Source organism: Narcine bancroftii, chromosome 8 (genome assembly GCF_036971445.1).
Source record: "Narcine bancroftii isolate sNarBan1 chromosome 8, sNarBan1.hap1, whole genome shotgun sequence".
In the NCBI taxonomy this organism is placed as follows: Eukaryota; Metazoa; Chordata; class Chondrichthyes; order Torpediniformes; family Narcinidae; genus Narcine; species Narcine bancroftii.
In genome coordinates, this window is record NC_091476.1 from 18,237,355 (window position 1) to 18,255,399 (window position 18,045).

The 18,045-nt window shown below is 40.7% G+C and overlaps 1 long non-coding RNA gene across 4 annotated transcripts in view; it reads right to left on the reverse strand.

Annotated features, from left to right (window-relative positions):
• Positions 1-18,045, reverse strand: part of LOC138740427 (uncharacterized) — a 135,867-nt gene that overhangs the window by 98,838 nt on the left and 18,984 nt on the right. For all 4 annotated transcript variants that reach the window (XR_011342902.1, XR_011342903.1, XR_011342900.1 and 1 more), the window contains exon 3: positions 8,918-9,058. This is a non-coding gene — a long non-coding RNA (uncharacterized lncRNA). The remainder of the gene's footprint in view (positions 1-8,917; positions 9,059-18,045) is intronic.

Here is an 18,045-nt window from a genome sequence, read left to right on the forward strand (position 1 = left end):
TAGGACCACAGTTGATACAGTGCACTCATTTGTTGAAAACTGCAAAATGCTCTGACTTTGTATGTATTGGAGAATACACTTCTTTACACCTTGTGGAGGATGATCTCCACAGTTTGGCAGAGATTCACATCATTCACTTTCTGCATGACTGCACTGAACACGAACAATAAGACACCTCTCGGACTTGCTCTTGATAAAAAAAGTGATGGGAATTAAATACCTGTCTAATCTATAATCTGTTCAGTTATTCCTTCGAGCCTCTCTGGACAGGTGATTGGATATGAAGCGTTGTCAATTAGGAACCCACCAAAAGATGTTCTTAAATACACTTAGTTAAGCAATAGTTTTAGGCCTACATTATTGAAATATTTTTTTCTCTTCTGAACATTGTCTTAAGTTTTCATGGGTTACTTGACCCTCAGAACAGCAATAGAGTTGAGTCAATCCAAAGGCGTTCACAAGTCAGACACTGTGTGTCTGACAGAATTCCCCCTAATTGTTTCTTCTGAGCCAAGGGAAGCTTATCTTGTTAGTTCCTGTTCAATGCCGATTTGCCTTCCCCCCCATAACCACACTGATATGCCAGAGCTATAAAAACAATTGTAGCCTTTTATTTCACCATTGTGCAGTATTCTGCATATTTTGACTACTCTTAAGTTGCTGTAGTTTGGCATGCCGCAGAATAAACAGACAGGGACTGTGTATATAGACCAGGGAGCTTGAGTAATGTAAACAGGATAAAACGACAATACAAGATGAACAGTCACTTCTAATGAACTTTAAAAAAAATAATTTTCCTTTACTTTGTCAATCCTCTATGCTGCTACAAGTTCGGGGTGTCAGTACTGGAGATTGCACGGAGTGTAGTGTCAACATCAGGCACACCCAGAGGAGGTCCATCATGGGTCAATTATTATGTAAAGCTCCTTCTATGTGGTTGTGCCAATACATCCCAGCCACAATTGTACCAGTGTAACATTTCAACACCAGTCTTTATCTTCACTGTTTGAGACGAAGCTAAAAAAAAATCAGGGGATGAAATTTTGTTGAGGAGAAGCTGGCGATTTTTGGGTGGGAAATGTTGCTGCCGGCACTGAAACAGAAGGTTTGCTCTGTACGCTGATCTGACTGTACTTGGTGCCCTCTAACTGACACACATGCGAGTAGACTTTTAGTGGGTGGCTGAACAAGCACAAGAAACAAAAACGAGGCTTTTATACATTGAGGAAATTAAAACAAAGGAAATGGCAGAGAAATTAAACAAGTATTTTGTGTCTGTGTTCATGGAAATATCCAGAAAACCTCCTGAAAATAGAGGAATGGTGTCTTAGCCCTAGGGATGGTACAGAGAAGGGAAGGGAGTGGGGAGGAGGGAATGTACAGGCTGAATTTGTGTGTTCTTCCTGTGAAATGTTATCAATGTTTCCTCCCATGTCCTAACCTAACGCTGAAAGATTTTCCGCTGATGGTAAGTTAACCCTAGTGTTGGTAGGAGACAGGAGAATGAATGGGAAGTTGATGGGATGTGAGAGGAAAACAAAAGAGTGGATGAGACTCGATGGACCAAACGGGCTTTCTATAAAAATATGAAAATCAAATTAGAGCGATGGTTTGAATACTGTGGCTGTAAATGAAAGAACAAAGTCTGCAGAGCAGAGGGAGAGACTTACTGAAAGAGATGTGCCATTCTTATCAATGAGGGGAAAGCCAGCAGTGAGACTCTGAGCCAGGGGTAGCAGGAGATCTGAGGGAGTGGCCACTGAGGGAGTATCTGGCAGGAATGAGAGCCTCCACTCATTCAAACAATGCACACCTTCATTTCAGATGTTCACCTGATATGAAGCTGTACACCTCTGAAGCCAATTTAATTGAACAGCATTATATTAAACAAATACAGTAGAGCTTCGTTCACTGGTGTTCTGATCAATGCAGAGTCTCTTGTTTAGGGCAATGTGAGTCAATATTATGTGTTACTGGTGAACAATATTGGTATTATGGATTGAGGTTGAGGAGGGTCATTTTGTCTGGATTGGTGACCAGGCTCATTATAAAAGGCACCTCTCTATCGTTAGAGGCCCTTAATGTTAGTATAGTCAATGCTTCATTTGACTGCTCTGAGGGACCTTAAGATTGAACTATTTAAAAAGTGCTCTAAAAATAATCTGGGAAATTATAGGCCAGTGAGCCTGACTTCAGTAGTGGGTAAATTATTGGAAGGAGTTCTAAAAGATCTGATGTACAAGTATTTGGATAGTCTGGGACTGATTAGGGGTAGTCAACATGACTTTGTCTGTAGTTAGTCATGTTTTAACCAATCTTATAGAATATTTCAAGGAGGTTACCAGAAAAGTGGATGAAGAAAAGTCCATGGATGTTGTCTACATGGACTTTAGTAAGGCCTTTGACAAAGGCTAGGCAGGAACGTTCAGTCACTTGGTGTGAGGTAGTAAATTATATGAGACATTGGCTTTACATGAGAAACCAGAGTTGCCTCTCTGAATGGAAGCTTGTGATTAGCCTCATGGATCAGTGCTGGGCCCACTGTAATTTGTCATCTATATCAGTGATTTGGATGATTAAGTGGTAACTTGGATCAACATGTTTGCAGATGACACAAAGATTGGAGGTGTAGTGGACAAAGCTCGCAGAGGGATCTGGAACAGCTGGAAAATGGGCTGCAAAATGGCAGACAAAATTTAATCTAGAAAAATATGAGATAATGCACTTTGGAAGGACAAACCAAGATAGGACACATATTGAAATCTGTAAGACATTTAGGAGTGTGGTAGAACAAAGGGATCTAGGAATACAGGAACATAATTCCATGAAATTCGCATCAGGTTTATAACCCATGAAAAGGGTCGTAAAGTGAATGTAGAAGTTGGGACGTTATGATGAAGTTGTATAAGACATTGATGAGGCCAAATTTGGAGTATTGTGTGCAGTCTTGGTCACCTAACTACAAGAAGATGATCAATGAGATTGAAATAGTGTAGAGGACATTTACAAGGAGGTTGCCAGTGCTTGAGGACCTGAGTTACAGGGATAGGTTAAACAGGTTGGGACTTTATTTCCTGGAGTTCAGAAGAATGAGAGGAGATTTGCTAAACATTTATAAAATTATTATGGATATAGCTAGAGTAAATGCAAATAGGCTGTTTCCACTGAGGTTAGGTAAGATAAAAACAAGAAATCAAGAATTAAGGATGAAAGGGGAAAAGCTTAAAGGGAACACTAGGTGGAACTTCTTCAAGCAGTCTGGTGTGAGTGTAGAACAAGCTGCCACCTGGAGTGGTAAATGGAGACTCAATTTTGATATTTAAGACAATGTTGGACAGATACATGGACAAGGGGGATATGGAGGCTATGATCTTCGAGCAGGTCAGTGGCACTTGGCAGAAAAATAGTTCAGCACAGACTGGAAGGGCTGAAAGGCCTGCTTCGGTTCTGTAGTTTTTGATAGCTCTGCGCTCCATTGGAAACTCTCCCTCTTGCTTTTCTCATCCTCTTTTCCCTTTATTCCCTTTAGCCCCTTGCTGGGCTGCACCTCATGCCTGTTAGGTTTTGGACGTATCTGCTGCTCCTCTTCTGACATCAGTTGCTGACTTTGGATCACTAGGTTATACAGCGTGAAGCCTAAATTGGGGTGGTTTCTACACCTGGTCAACATATGCTGGAGCAGAACCTCACTTTCAGAAGGCCAGTGCCATTTTCCACAATGATACTGGGGCCTGTGTGCTTCTCATTGTAATAATGCCCAGCGACTATCTTTTTCTTTGGCTTGGCTTCGCGGACGAAGATTTATGGAGGGGTAATGTCCACGTCAGCTGCAGGCTCGTTTGTGGCTGACAAGTCCGATGCGGGACAGGCAGACACGGTTGCAGCGGTTGCAAGTGAAAATTGGTGGGTTGGGGTTGGGTGTTGGGTTTTTCCTCCTTTGTCTTTTGTCAGTGAGGTGGGCTCTGCGGTCTTCTTCAAAGGAGGTTGCTGCCCGCCGAACTGTGAGGCGCCAAGATGCACGGTTGGAGGCGAGACCAGCCCACTGGCGGTGGTCAATGTGGCAGGCATCAAGAGATTTCTTTAGGCAGTCCTTGTGCCTCTTCTTTGGTGCACCTCTGTCTCGGTGGCCAGTGGAGAGCTCGCCATAGAACACGATCTTGGGAAGGCGATGGTCCTCCAATCTGGAGACGTGACCTACCCAGCGCAGTTTGATCTTCAGCAGCGTGGATTCGATGCTGTCAGCCTCTGCCATCTCGAGTACTTCGATGTTGGTGATGAAGTCGCTCCAACGACTATACAGAACTGTGAATTGGCAACAGGAGCCAAGGAGGAATAGCCCTTGTCCCTCAGATGCCTCCCTCTGTTTAGTGCTACCCAGAACATGTGTTTGGCAGGTCAAACTCCCTGAGTATGAGGATATCTTGTGCATTTCCTGCAATGGGCATTGACAACAAGGAAGGTTTTCTAGGATTAACCATTGATGATAAGTTGGATACCAATGGAAGCCCTTTATGGGCATTTAAGTGCAGCCAATGGCTGCCTGTACACGAGTATCCAGCAAGTCCAAAAACCCTAGCCACCACCTTTCCCTTGTTAAATCAATTGATGTGTAAGCATAGCACCAGATTCTGCAGTACTCATCATATTGGTTAAAATCTGCTGTCAGCTAATTGAGGGACTCCAGAATGAGAATCGACGTGACCTTGACCTCTAAGCAGACTAGGCATGTGAATATGACTGCAGGTCATCCCACAGATTTGAGCAATGACAGCCTTGGAACTCCTGAGCTTTTACATATTGCTTGTCTGGGAGGTCCAAGAAAGATGTAATGGCCCTGAAGAGTCTGTGAAAGTGATATTTTCATAAGATGACTTCTCCCTCCTCTCCTGAAGTGCCCACCACCCTGTATGTCCAAATATAGTCCCAGGTCACCACTGAGACACCTGTTGAGTAAGTATTTCAGTAGCTAAATGCTGACGAGAGGATTCCTTGACAATTTAAGCATAATCAACTTTGGAAGTCAGCAGATACAACTCACCAACTGCACTGTTACCGAGCAACAATAGCTCCAGATAGAATTCTAAATGTAGGCAAGGTCTAAATGGATGTTGCATAATTACTAACACCATTCGGTGTGCATCTCCTGTCGGGAACATATTGGAAGCAAGAGGAACATTTTGTGTAGAGGCCTGGTCCTTTTTCCTAATGGGGCAATTTGATCACTGCTTCAATTTAACCTCGACAAAGCACATCTTATGCCTGATTTGAACAATCACAGCAGGGGTGAATATATTCTATTTCCAGACAATATGGCATCCCATTTATCACATTAGGCATCCAAAGAGCCCAAAATGATCATGATGTTGCATCATTATTTTAGAAATTTACAGATTGACCCGCCATATTGGGATGGGTGTACTGAATATCATTTCTGGAAAGAGAACTCAGAAATGAAAGCCAGCTTAAATATTCCTTGAAATGAACCAAAAAAATATGCTGGAAAAACTCAGCAGATCACACAGCATCTGTAGAGAACATAGCAGAGTTTAATGTTCCAGATCAACAATCCATTATCAGAAGCTTTGTTTTTGCTTTTCTGAAAGATTCCTTTGCCTACAGACATTTGCACATTCAGCTAAAATGAGATTGAAGGAACAAAAAATAAGCATCTGGGTCCAGGTTTGCAGAGAAGGGAAAAAATATTTGTTTCATCGAAAAGAGAAATGAATGTAGCCAAATACACAAGGATTGTGGAGATGAGAAAAGGATTTATGTTATCTGAAAAGGAACCTTTTCTTGCTTCAGCTAGAATATGTTTGTATGTTTATTCCCCCTCACTATGTTGATCCTGGGTGAATCTTGGATTTATGAGATATTGATAAAAAACAGAATAAACAAAGGGTTATGTATATAGCTCAACTTTTACATGACAAAACATCAATCAAGAAGCATACAAAGTTCTAATTTCCATTTATATTAAGCTTTCATTAAAGAATGGTAATTGTGGATAGAAGAGAAATTAGAATCAGGCTTCAAAAATGCCAGCTTCAAATAAAAGTTTGGTTTGGATCCTTGCTGTTCTGGCAATGACATACCACATGAAAAGCATTTTATTTTAAATTGTGCTTAGTAATCTTTCCTTCTCACTCCCACACAACAATCTAAAGACACAAGTCTGGGAATGTCTATTTGATTATATTTGTAACAATGTAGAGAAAGAGTCACACAGATTTACACAGTCTTTTATACTCCCAGTATTTAGTTAAAAACTGTACCTGCCTACAGTTACCTTTTGTCCTTTACTTCAGGATATGCGTAGGGAGTCTGGTATGTATTTGGAAGTGCAATTGCAATTATGACAATTTTAAAATTCTTTAACCAAAACCTTGCAGGGGATTGAAGTTAAATGTCAAACATTTGACTGTTTATGAGGCATCACACTGGCGGAGAGTTCGTGCTCCCTCTCAGCTCCAGTGATTTGAGTTGAATCCTGACCTCATGTGCTATCTGGGTGAAGTTGTATATTCTCCATATGAGTGCATAGGTTTCCCTGAGGTGATCCAGTATCCTCCTACACACACAGAACGTGATGGTATGTTAATTGGCTACTATAAATCACTGGTAAAGTAGCTAATAGGCAAAAAGATCAAAGGAGAGTTCTTGGTTCTTGATCCTCCAAAATATTCCATATGGAATTTAAACTGGAGGTGGGGGAGGGTGGGCTTAAGGAGGAGATTTTTGAAGAAGAGTGGTCTTAAATTTAATTGGGTCTGGTTGTGTGAGTATGCTCGGGTGAAGATTATTCCATGCTTTAATTGTGCAGGGGAAGAATGAATTGCTGTACACATCTGTCTTGGAAGATGGCTCTACAAATTGGGTTGCGTGCCCTCATCTGCTGCTAGCAGGCTTGGGTTCAGTGTAGAATTGGTCATTTAGCATTTTGTAAACTCAGGTCAGGCGGTGTGCTTCATCCACTTTAATAAATCCAAGACCTTTGTAACACTCACTTCTCTTCCATATGTATTTGTGACAAATCAGGCTGCCTGTCTCTGGACTCATTCGATGATAGTAGTGTTTTTGTTTGTGTATGGGTCCCATGCAGCTACTGCTTATTGCAAATGTGGTCCTTGACAGAAGTTGAACAATGATGAAAATTGCATCTCAGAAAATGTAGGACTCCTGCTGTTGAGTAGGTGAAAGATCATAAGTTAGAGTAGCACAAAGAAATAAATACAATCAGAATGTACAGACATAAAACCAATGGACTGAAGGGCCTAATTTTGAGTCTGATAAGTAAGAAAGAACATTGAAAGATTTTGTGTTTGAAACTTGTTGTGGGTCGGACTTTCTGAAATGAAGGTTGATTTCCAAGAAATCTACAGAAAAATTCTTCTGTGGTTAAGTACACCAGAAGGAGAAAGAGAAGAAAGCAAGAAAAGTATAATTACAGATTTATCACATTGTTTTGGCTGCGTTACTAAGCATTACAACATCTTCCATCATTTAAAAAAAATATTTTATTTAAGAATTTCCATACATGTAATTAATAAACAAATATTGATTAAATTTAAAATTACAATGATTATATGTTGATCTTACCTCACCCTTGCCCTCCCCTCCCTTCCTCATTATGCACCCTTTTCATAATTTCTCTGTGTGAAATTGATATATTAGACACAGACATACACACACACTCTCCCCTCCCCTCCTCCTACACACACACTCTCCCCCTCCTCCTACACACACACACATATACCCCCATACTCTCCCTTCCCTCCCCCTCCATACATGCACTCACCCATACACCCCCATACTCCCACTCCACACACACACATCCCCATACTCCCCCTGCCCTTCCCTCCGCACACACGAACATACACCCCCATACTCCCCTCCCCTCCTCCTACACACACACACACATACACCCCCATACTCTCCCTTCCCTCCCCCTCCATACACGCACACACCCATACACCCCCATACTCCCACTCCACACACATCCCCATACTCCCCCTGACCTTCCCTCCGCACACACGAGCATACACCCCCATACTCCCCTCCCCTCCCCTCCACACACACACACAAAGCCGTTTTACTGTCATTCAATTGAACTTTATGAAACTGACTGACAAGATCATTACAAAGTGACAAAGGGACGAGGACACTGACATTGAAAGATAAAGGAAACTAAGAAAAAGTATCATAAAGAAGAGAGTAAAACAGTGAGATTGCAAGAAGAGAATGAAAGAATTGGGTGAAATCAAAAAATCTTATCAGAAAAAAGAAGACTATAATCACAAATGTATTTTCAATAGAATGGCCCAAGCCAAGCTGACTCTAAGGTCTTGCATTCAGCTGTTGGTGGAGACGGGAACTATGCATTAAGTCTGTGATGAGTTGAATGACAGACAATGATAGATCCGCTCTGCTTCAATGCTGGCCTCTTTGTGTAGTCCAATAGTGGAGTTTAATTATGCTGAGATTTTCAGTATTACACTGCAAATCCATCACAGTAATCGCATGCTAACTAGACAGGGTAGGATTGGAATCCCCATTCATTTGAAGGGGAATGCCCAACCTGGATATTAAAAGGAAGAATGAAACCTAGCTGTGTCTATACATCATTTCCAGCACAAAGATGTGCCTTCTGATTTTAATAATTTTTAAAATTTATTTTGTAATTATTAATAAATAAGTGTACTCTATTTATCAGAGACATTCATAAACTCTTACAAAGCTTTGGAAACCTGGACTGAAAGAGTTAATCTTTATTTGCATAGTTGGTGAATACAAGCTCAATATTTGCTTGGGTGTCAGGAATAAATCCTATGCACATCTGTGAATTTCTATGGCACTTTAACATTCATTTGCGGTATTATGCCCTCAGTTTAACACCTCACCCCCCAAAAATTGGTACCTGCAATGCTGTCAAACTCTGTCCATGTTGTATTGAAATATCAGTCTCAATTTTTGCATTCCAATCACAGGAGTAGGAATTGACTTGGAACATAGTCTTCAGACCAAGGTGAGAATGCTACCAGTGGAGCCAAAGTGAAGGCTAAATGAAAATAAAATAATAAGGAATTTGTCAAAAAATTATCCTCTCTCCATTTATGCCACACCATGTGAGGACCATTTTATGATTTCAGTTAGCGACACTTTCAAAATATAGTCACCTGAAATTAAATTATGTCTCCAATTCCCCAAAGAACCATTCAGATTTCATATTAGTGAACTAATTCCCTAACAGAAGGCAAGCCTGTTCTGCTCTGACATCTTTCTCTCATGAGCCTCAACAAGATAATATCCAGACATTGTCGAAACTCCTGCTAAATTTACAACCTGTTCCAGAGGATCTCGTAGATAAAATGAGAAACTATAAACTGTCCTGGAAGATCCAGTAATGTTTCTGAACTCTTGTCATAGATAAAATGAAGATTTCATTCTGAGTGAGACATTCTTTTTATAAACATGCAATAAAATGACCTCAATCACTCTTTTCATTAAACACGTGAGTGGAGAAATACAATTGATTATTATTTTTAATCCTACACTAATTACATCATGTGGGACATGACACACATAATTGATTCACTTAAATGAGATTAAAATTAATAGTCAATTGAATAATCTGATGAATTTATTAGTTAGTAAATCATGAATAAATATCATGGGTACTGATGTACAGAATATTGGGATTGATAAACGATGATAAAAGTGTTTTGCTCCCTGCAGTATTATTAGACATTACTTTAAAATAGTTGTTGCTACTTCAGAAGCAATTTATGAGTGCTTTGAAATATTTTTTTTGCTTGTTTACCTGAGCCAGAAAGGAAATGTGAATGTTAAGTAAAAGCTTGTATTTACATTGTGCTCAAAAACAAACATTTAGGGAGTTGTCCACGCAGAAGTTTCGACAGACCATGAACCACAAAGTGAGTTAAAAAAGAAAGTCTGCAAAAGCTGGGGTCGAGAGCAATACACAAACATGCTGGAGAAACTCAGCAGGCCACGTAGCATCCACAGGAAGTAAATGGCAACCAACCTTTGGGCCTGGGCCCTTCCTCAGCTATATGGCAAAGGGTCTAGGCCCGAAACGTTGGTTACTTTTTAATTTTCATCAATGCTGCATGACCTGCTGAGTTTCTCCAGCATGTTTGTGCATCATACAAGATCCCACAATTAACTATTAGAATGATTATTTGAGAGAATATTGTTTGCCAAGATACCATTAGAAGCCATTTTTTTTAAAATGGCACAATTGTTTAAAACCAAAGTATCAGAACAAATGGAAAAGATACCTGATTGACGATGAAAAGAAAAAGCCTATGATGGGACAAAATACAACCAATACTTCAAAGATAATTAATGAGAAACATAATTTTTCAATGTTGCCAACTGTGCTAAAATGCTCACAAAATATTCAAGTGTTCTGTTCTTGGGGCTAGTGGTCGGGTCAGCATTAGAAAGAAAAGGCTAGTCTGTTCATGCCACAGGACTGGAGATTCAGTAAAGAATTTCATCTCTCACATATCCTTATACTAGCAATTACAAATTGAAACCCAAGAAACAACAGACAATTGAGAAGTATTTACCAGTAAAAGTGTATCTGCGAGAAACCAAGAGACACCAGGCAGTAATGCGTTGAGGGTCTGGAGTATTCACTCAAAAACACTTTTGCAAGATTGAGTAAATCTTCTCTGAGAATATGCACAGATATCTCTCCAAGGAAATTATTGAGAGGTTATTCTACACTGAGAGAGAGAAACATTTGAAGCATTTCAGTGAGAAAATTCAGTTAAAAATCCTTTCTCTCTGGAGGATTCTGATCTGTGTCAAAAACGAAGAAGATGTTTATGTAAACTACCTTTGATATTGATGATGACAAATATTCCTTTTTGGGGGGAGTGCAGGTAGTAAACATATGAAATTCCCCACGCAAGGGTCCCGGTTGTTGCTGAAACATGCTCAGCATGTGTCCAGAGACAGGATTCTTGAATTTCCCTGTCACTCAGTGTACATCTCTGCTCACATCAGTACACATCAGTAATGCCAAAGAGAAACAAAAGAGAAATCAGCTCTATTTCTGTGCTCTGTTAAAACTTCCCCACATCTGGTGATACTGTGTAAAGCTGGTGAGGCGAGATGGGAATGCCATGACAAGAATGCTAAAATGTACAAAATCTAATGCAATGTCAGACAAAACCCTTCCCCAGACAATCAAGGATTTTACAGCAGTGGGTTTCCCTGGAGTTAAAGCTCAGATGGGAATTATGTAGAAATGTTTGAATCTCACTTTTTGTCTTCCTTGTGGCTTTGCTTGGAGAAACTTTGGGAAAAGCAGTCCTTTGTCATTTTTAACTGCTTTATTGGAGGCAACCATTTTGATCTTGAAATTCACATCACTGTGGTCAATATGTTATCCTTTGTTGCATTGATGATACTCAGCCCAGTTCTGTTGTTGACCACTCCAGTTCTTGCTTTCTGAGCCTAAGTGTTGAGTGTTGCAGTGGCAGGAATACAGAGGAGCCCAATCCACACAGAGTGTGGACTCAGGGTGGAGTCATAACCAGGCTGCTTTTTTGCTTTGAAGATCAGGAAATTGCTGGGGATTTCAGGTTAAGCCTCAATCCACTCTGAGATTTGCCACTATTTGATAATCCAGGAATCTTCATAGTTCAGACTGCTGTATGTCATAGGCCACTGACAGTAGAGAGCCCTAGCTTCCTTGTAATTATGACCAAAGTGAAAATGAAGATTCCATAGAGTGGATGAGGTCATCAAAATCATGGTGAGAAAGCTGACCTAAAGACAAGGACCTGCCAGCTCTCAGTTATTGAACTGAAACCGCATGGTCAAAGAGAGGGAAGCTGGAGAACCTCAAGTGCAGAAAGAGCATGTCAGGGAATTGGATGAAGAGTTTGAGATCACAATGACTATGGATGGGAGATGGTAGAAGGAAACGAATAATGATCCATCTTCAAATAAGAGATTTGGTTGTACATTCTGACTTCTGGCCAATTTGGAATGTTAAAAACGTCAGTACTCTTCCTGACTCTGCAGGTCCTATCTTAGATCAACAGTGAGGGATCACACAGGTCAGATCTCACCTTTTGTGCTGATGATGTCATGGGTCATCATTTGTATTTTTACAATGCCCCAACCCTACCCTCCCACTCTCCCCACCACACCCCACTCACTCTCCCCACCCTACCCTCCCACTCTCCCCACCACACCCCACTCACTCTCCCCACCCTACCCTCCCACTCTCCCCACCACACCCCACTCACTCTCCCCACCCTAACCTCCCACTCTCCCCACCACACCCCACTCACTCTCCCCACCTCATCCCATCATTAACGTTTTCCCCATATTTCTTCCATGGTTTGATTTTAAGGGCTGAGAATAATAAATGGTCAGTTTGGAAAGATTCATCCTCTGGCCTAGTTTTAGAAACATTAAAAAAAAGATAAATGTGTAAAAATAGAAAGCCTACAGGGGAAACTCTGAAAGGATTAAAAAAAAATTACAAAATGCAGCCTGAACTAAATATGTAAGGCAGGCAAAAAGTCATGATGGTATCATATTATCAGAATACACTGTTCCCCACATGGCCAACCATTCTTCAGGAACCTGCTGCTAATCCTGTCAACTTTGGAATGGTCTTCTTTTTTAAAAAAAAAACGACTTCCTCACAATAAGAAATACCAGTAAGGCCAACATTCGTTGTCCATCCCTCACTCGTAGATTATTTCAGAAGGGTCTTGAGAGTCCCCAACCTTGGCAGATTTGGAGTCATGTTATAGGCTAAACTTTAAGTGTACCCAGTATAGAGAACACCAAGTTCCTTGAAGTTCACTTAACTGGTGACCTATTCTGGACACTCAACATCGCCTCGCTTGTCAGGAAGGCACAGCAGTGACTGCACTTCCTGAGAAGACTGAAGTGGGCAAAGCTACCTACCACCATTATGCCAACCTTGTATAGGAGCTCTAATGAGAACATCCTGCCTGATTGTATCCAAGTGTAGTATAGTTGCTTCAGCGAAATGGATTGAAGGTCAATACAGAGGACCATATGAGTAGCATAGAGGATCACTGGAGTCTCCTTTCCCCCCCGCCATCAAATTGATCTACTGGAATCATTGGGGATCCCTTCCCCACTGCACACATTATCTTTCAGCTGCTCCCAACAGGGAAGAGATACAGAAATATCAGAGCCAGCACCACCAGGTTGAGGAACAGCTTGTTCCCACAGCAGTGAGAATGCCAAACGACCAATGGAACTGCTCGCACTAACCATCTGAGACTCTCATATTCATGAAATAATATTTGTTTGCATAGATGAATACTTGCTTGCATATGTATTGTTTGTTTGTATGTGAGTTAAGTCTGGTTGTACGTCAACATGTTTTGCTCCAAGGACCAGAGAATGCTGTTTCGTTGGGTTGTACTTGTACAACCAGATTTCAATAAACTTGACTTAATTTCACATTGACTATTGTCAATACTACCCTTTCATCCGAGTGATATAATTATTTAAATTCAGTTTTCCGAGTGCTATGATGGGATTTGAACTTGTGTCTTTGGAGAAGCAAGTCAGGTTTGATCGATAGCGAAGTAACTAAACAACAATGCTATGTACATCCTATGCCATTGTACATTTCATGTGCAGTTGCACACCACCCACTTATTGGCTTGCAGCAGTCCCAATTAGACCTTGCATGTGGCAGTTCCAGGAAAGAATAAGGCAAAAATGTTCTCAAGGTCATAGATCACATTGGGTGAACGACAATGGGAGAGCCAACAGGATCAGTGGGACAAGTATAGAATTGGCTCAGATAAAAAGGCATGGCTGGGGCACTCCTCAATTTCTACACACACATGTATATTAAAACCAGAGACAAGGAAAAGTTATTGCAGAATAAAACAGCGGGGCACTCCTGAGTTTGTAATGCAGAGGTGTTTGTTCATTTTGGTGTTTCAGATGTATGTTTGCTTTACACATACCATTCATTGTGGTAATGATGCAAAGGTTTACATTGAAAATTAAAAAAAACATTTTTTTTAAATTTTGTATTTTCTAAACTAGTAAGGAAAGCATAGGGGAGAAATATTAGCAAATTAATTTTTGGACTGTTTTCTCTATTGGTGAAGATGTATCCACTGAGACAAATAGATTTCAGAAGATATCATTGATAATGCTTTTCATGAGGATTTTTGTGAGGATCATCGGGGAACCCGATCTGACCCCGAATCCTTCCTTTTATGAATGGGATATACTTGCAACTTTACCAAGGACTGGTGATATCACAGTATTGTCTGACAAATGATCTCATTTCTGTTCCAATCACCATTTTACAGAACTTGCTATGAACTGAAAGAAGAAAAAATATTGGACTTAATGAGCTCTAAGTAGCTATAGAGTCACATAAACCATACACCCACCACTGTGATTAAAAGGCTTAGTTCCTACTTAACTGGAGATTAGTTCCATCTTAATTACAGTATAATTACATCTGTTTTCTGAGCTTGCTGTTTCGCAGGGTGAATAATTTAGGACTTTGTTAATGTTCTAACATTGTTCTCTCATTGCATTCCTCGCTACATGGCACAGCAGGAAACTTACTCACAAAGATTTCTCATTTTACTCTGGCTTTTCATTCTTTAACATTTTTTTTGTCTGTTATTCAGGTATATAAGGGAATTTTTACATTCTCCTGACTCACTTTTTAAAAATATGGTGTTAATAGCAATAGAAAATCTGTTATCGTGGCCTCATTCAGGGAAACATAGACTCAGCGGGAAATACTCACCAGGCCAGTCAGCATGTTAGGAGAGAGAAATAGGTTGATCTGAAGACATTGGACTGAAACATTAACAATATTGCTCTGCATTCACGACTGAGAGCTTCCAGAATTTTCTGCTTATTTCAGATGTCAATTAGCTGCAGTTTTGCCTTTTGATCATGAATTTATGTTTAATCCTCAATTGGTTTGGGGTGATGCTGTATTAGCGAGGGACACAATATCATCATTTGCTGATCATGTCATAATGTTCCTGCAGAATTGCGGAGGAAAGGATTCAGCTCATCAATGATGGTCCCTGGGTTTCAATAGGTTGCTATTGCACATAGTCTTCGCCCGTTTCTGAATGACAGCTACCTCAGTAAAGGGACAAATCTCGATGAGAATTTTCTGTCATCTGGTAGAAAAGGTGTGGGAACATGGCGAAGAAGTGACAATGGATCCAGGAAGAACCAAAATTCCTTCAATTCACTTTCTGGTAGCTGATACAAAACAAGCAAATAACTGCAAGGAATTCCAATATTGTTATCAATCCAATGACAAAGCTCTGATATTTCCTACAGTAATATTGATTAAGTGTTGTTATTACCCAATATTATCTGAAAGAATATAACATATTGGATGTTATAATTGTCTAATATGATATTGAACCCTATAATTGCCAATAATGTTATTAAATGGAAGAATATAAGAATGAAGAGCACATTTACAGTATCAACCTAGTATGATAACATGATCATTAGCTTACAGTCATACAGATATGTGCAAGGTCCATATGCACTGACATTTGTATCTGCTTCAGCCAAACACACATTTTGTAAAATACAAACAACTCCAATAGTAAAAACATTAAATTATGGGCAGAGATAATAAATAAAAAATATATTTATAACCAATATTCATAGTGACAGTCACCCAAGAAAAAAAATGGTTTCACTAATACAGGCCTTTTTGTAGTTAGTTCATGATTAGAATGTTACAGGGAAGTTCAAGAACCTGACAGCTGTTGGAAAAAGACTGTTTAAGAAGTGATTGAAGAGTGCTTAACATTAGGCATATGTACCTACTTCCCCAAGGAAGCAATGAGAAGAGGTTGTGATCTTGGTGATGTGGGTACTTCGTGATGATGTCTGCCATCTTGAGACAGCATTTCACAGATGTCTTCAATCGATGGGAGGCTGGAGCCTATCAAAGTCTTAACTATGCTTGCTACCTCCTGCATTCCTGGGCACTCTAATAACCAAAACCAGGTTGTGTCTACCCAAAGGATGAAATCCCAAGCTTTAATCTTCCAGGGAAATCCTAGAAAATTCTCAACCACTAAAAGTCAGCCCAGATGTGGCCATCTGCTCCAAGTGCTGAACACGAGGAAGAACCACTAATGTCAGGCTATTGCTCACGCACTTAGCTCCTTTACTGTGGGATCCATTTCCCGTAGCATCACATTCATTCACATTGCTTGAATGCATTGCTTACCTTGTTATTGAGCCATGTCTTCATTTTCAGCTACAAACCCAGTGTGATATTAAATACTGTGGTTAAATTTTAAATTAAAAAAAATTTAGACATACAGCATGGTAACACGCCCTTTTGACCTACCAGCCCGTGCCGCACAATTACACCCAATTAACATACATCCCTGGTATGTTTTGAAGGGTGGGAGGAAACCAAAGCTCCCCAGGGAAAACCCACACAGACACGGGGATTCGAACCCAAGTCACTGGCGCTGTAACGGCATTGTGCTAACCATTACACTAACAGTTCCCAACCCCCCACCCCCCCACCCCCGGCTAAATGGCATGATATTAAACCAGGCACTACCAGTATACATTCTAGCTGAGCTATTTCTCATTGATTTTAAACAATGATTTGCAATATGATAACAAGCCTACTGTAATTTTAAATGTTGCCTTTACCTAATGAAAAATTAATCTTGTTATGGCCAACTTTAATATAAAGCTATTGAATACTGAAATTGCAGCATGTGATATGAAACACTGCTCTTGGCCAGAATGACATAAAAACCTGTTACTATCCTGTGGTACAGTTGTTACTTCCTGTGAACAAAGCCTTGTAATCCATCTTGTTAGATTTATCCCTGTAGTGTTAATTGATATTTTGCCATGATTTTGTCCAGTTCTCACTTGTAATGAATTGTTCAGTCCATGCTGCTTCCTGTTTAATATATCACTAAGAATCTTCATGAGCCCCCACAGCACCTAGGGACCCTATTCTCCCAGTTTCTGAGAGAAAGGTGACCAGCACCTTTAAGAGGGAGAATTCTTGGAAAGTGTCCCTGCCAGAAGGTGTACATGGCCAGATCCTTGAAAAGTGGTGCAAACCAACTGGCTGGAGTTTTTGGAGACACGTTCAACCTCCCTCTCCAGCTTATTACGATGCCCAAAAAAGAACAAGGTGACCAGCCTCAATGACGACCAAGTGGCACTGATGTCTCCCACGATGAAGTGCTTAGAGAGGTTGGTTATGCAGCGAATCAACTCCATTCTCAGGAAGGACCTGGATTCACTTCAGCTCACTAATTATCACAACAGGTCAATGTCAGATGCCATTTCCCTGGCCCTCCACTCTATGTTAGATCTAGACCTAGACCTGACATTCTCAGCCTTTTCATTGGCCACGGTCCCCTTAGGACTTTGCTCAAATTTTATGGGCCTCCCTTCTGTGAAGCAGTCAAGTTTATTTGCTTTCTTCTGTACTTCTCTCCTTTTTTTTCTTTCTTTGGCTTGGCTTCGCAGACGAAGATTTATGGAGGGGTAAATGTCCACGTCAGCTGCAGGCTCGTTTGTGGCTGACAAGTCCGATGCGGGACAGGCAGACACGGTTGCAGCAGTTGCAAGGGAAAATTGGTGGGTTGGGGTTGGGTGTTGGCTTTTTCCTCCTTTGTCTTTTGTCAGTGAGGTGGGCTCTGCGGTCTTATTCAAAGGAGGTTGCTGCCCGCCGAACTGAGAGGCGCCAAGATGCACGATTTGAGGCGAGATCAGCCCACTGGCGGTGGTCAATGGGGCAGGCACCAAGAGATTTCTTTAGGCAGTCCTTGTACCTCTTCTTTGGTGCACCTACCGACTACATAAAGAACATTAAATAAATTTAATGATTTCAGTCCATGGCCCCCTTAAATGTGCTGTGGCCCTCAGGGAGTGTACTCCCTATTGAGAGTAGCTGACCTAGCCCACAGGAACACTATGTCAGGTTGATGTTCGTTGACTACAACTGGCATT